We start from the raw sequence: 2,716 nt of genomic DNA on the forward strand, positions 1-2,716 counted from the left end.
ATATCAGTGATCAGTTTAGTAGTCCCTTACATTGGTGACCAATGGAAGAAGGACCCCCTTATATCAGTGGTCAGTGTAGTAGTCCCTTACATTGGTGACCAATGGGAGAAGAACCCTCATATCAGTGGTCAGTGTAGTAGTCCCTTACATTGGTGACCAATGGGAGAAGAACCCTCATATCAGTGGTCAGTGTAGTAGTCCCTTACATTGGTGACCAATGGAAGAAGGATCCCCTTATATCAGTGGTCAGTGTAGTAGTCCCTTACATTGGTGACCAATGGGAGAAGAACCCTCATATCAGTGGTCAGTGTAGTAGTCCCTTACATTGGTGACCAATGGGAGAAGAACCCTCATATCAGTGGTCAGTGTAGTAGTCCCTTACATTGGTGACCAATGGAAGAAGGATACCCTTATATCAGTGGTCAGTGTAGTAGTCCCTTACATTGGTGACCAATGGAAGAAGGATCCCCTTATATCAGTGGTCAGTGTGGTGGTCCCTTACATTGGTGACCAATGGGAGAAGGACCCCCTTATATCAGTGGTCAGTGTAGTGGTCCCTTACATTGGTGACCAATGGAAGAAGGACCCCCTTATATCAGTGGTCAGTGTAGTCATCCCTTATATTGATGTCCAATGGGAGAAGAGCGTAGCAGAGTAAACCCTTGCTTCTCAGGATTTACCAACTCTGCAGGGATAGATAACTAAACAGTGATATTGACTCAACTTGCAATGTACAGTTTTACAAAGTACAAGCAAGGCAATCAGAACCACACAGTGCAATAGTCAAAAAATAATAAAAGAAAACACACAATATAATAAATCCCATGCCACAAGCACCTGCTTACACATGCACAGAGCAGTCAACTTTTTCATAAAAGCACCCACGTTTCCATTTGCATGCTTGTGTATTTGGTGGCTCAAAATCTTAGCAGGAGAGGGGTTTAAGTGCTTGGGTGTAAGTTTACATTTTTTTTTTCATTTGACTTTATTGCTTTTACATAATGAACCAATAACCCCCTTTGTGATAGGATAGTGTGGAGACAGTTTCTCTTCAATGAAGTGCCGGTCACCCAGGTGATTACAAGAGCATGGAAAACAAGGTAGTGGTAGTGAACAATCAGAGAAGGATCCCCTTAGATTAGTGGTCAGTGTAGTAATCCCTTACATTGTTGATCAATGGAAGAAGGACCCCCTTATATCAGTGGTCAGTGTGGTGGTCCCTTACATTGGTGACCAATAGAAGAAGGACCCCTTTGTATCAGTGGTCAGTGTAGTAATCCCTTACATTGATGATAATTGGGAGAAGGACCCCCTTATATCAGTGGTAAGTGTGGTGGTCCCTTATATTGGTGACCAATGGAAGAAGGACCCCTTTATATCAGTGGTCAGTGTAGTGGTCCCTTACATTGATGACAAATGGGAGAAGGACCCCTTATATCAGTGGTCAGTGTAGTGGTCCCTTACATTGGTGACCAATGGAAGAAGGACCCCTTACATCTGTGGTGACTGTAGTGGTCCCTTACATTGGTGACCAATGGGAGAAGGACCCCGTTATATCAGTGGAAAGTGTAGTCATCGCTTACATCGATGAGAAATGGGAGAAAGGACCCCTTTATATCAGTGGTCAGTGTGATGCTCCCTTACATTGATGATAAATGGGAGAAGGACCCCCTTATATCAGTGGTCAGTGTGGTGGTCCCTTACATTGATGATAAATGGGAGAAGGACCCCCTTATATCAGTGGTCAGTGTGGTGGTCCTTATATTGGTGACCAATGGAAGAAGGACTTCTTTGTATCAGTGGTCAGTGTAGTGGTCCCTTACATTGATGACAAATGGGCGAAGGACCCCTTTGTATCAGTGGTCAGTGTGGTGGTCCCTTATATTGGTGACCAATGGAAGAAGGACCCCTTTGTATCAGTGGTCAGTGTAGTGGTCCCTTACATTGGTGACCAATGGAAGAAGGATCCCCATATATCAGTGGTCAGTGTAGTATTCCCTTACATTGGTGACCAATGGGAGAAGGACCCCCTTATATCAGTGGTCAGTGTAGTAGTCCCTTACATTGGTGACCAATTGGAGAAGGACCCCCTTATATCAGTGGTCAGTGAGACAAGGACATTCCATCATCATCAGTGAGAAGACTGCCCCCCTTAGAGATCATTGATATCAGTTATTAAAGAGAGACAGAAATTGTTCATTGCTGAAGGAACCCCTAGAAACCTTTGGAGGACCCCTGGCTGAGAAAGGCTGGACTAGGCAGTCATATATTTCTGTCCCCCTTGGTGGGAGTGGAGGTGACCCCTCTATAAGGATCTACAGTCCATACACACCCAGCACAAGGCCGGGGTCACACTACCAGACGCTTCTCGGGGCTGCAGTTCCTCTGAGCTCCACAAGGTGGGGATCTCACTTCTACCCAGACAGGAAGTCTCTATGGAAGATAGACAGGAAGTGATGTCAGGCGCAGATAGGAAGTGATGTCAGGTACAGACAGGAAGTTCCGGGTGAGAGGTGAGTGGGGAGGAAGTGGAGAAGAGACGTTGGTGGAAGTGGCAGCAGAGGAGGTAATAAGATGTTATTTCCTATTTGCACCCAGTAACCCCCCATCATGGCCGTCCTCTTCCTCCATAGTCACGTCCGTCCTCTTCCTCCATAGTCACGTCCGTCCTCTTCCTCCATAGTCACGTCCGCCCTCTTCCTCCATAGTCACGTCC

The sequence above is a fragment of the Staurois parvus genome, unplaced genomic scaffold (genome assembly GCF_062004578.1).
Source record: "Staurois parvus isolate SC_StPar_1 unplaced genomic scaffold, SC_StPar_1.0 ptg001893l, whole genome shotgun sequence".
NCBI lineage: Eukaryota > Metazoa > Chordata > Amphibia > Anura > Ranidae > Staurois > Staurois parvus.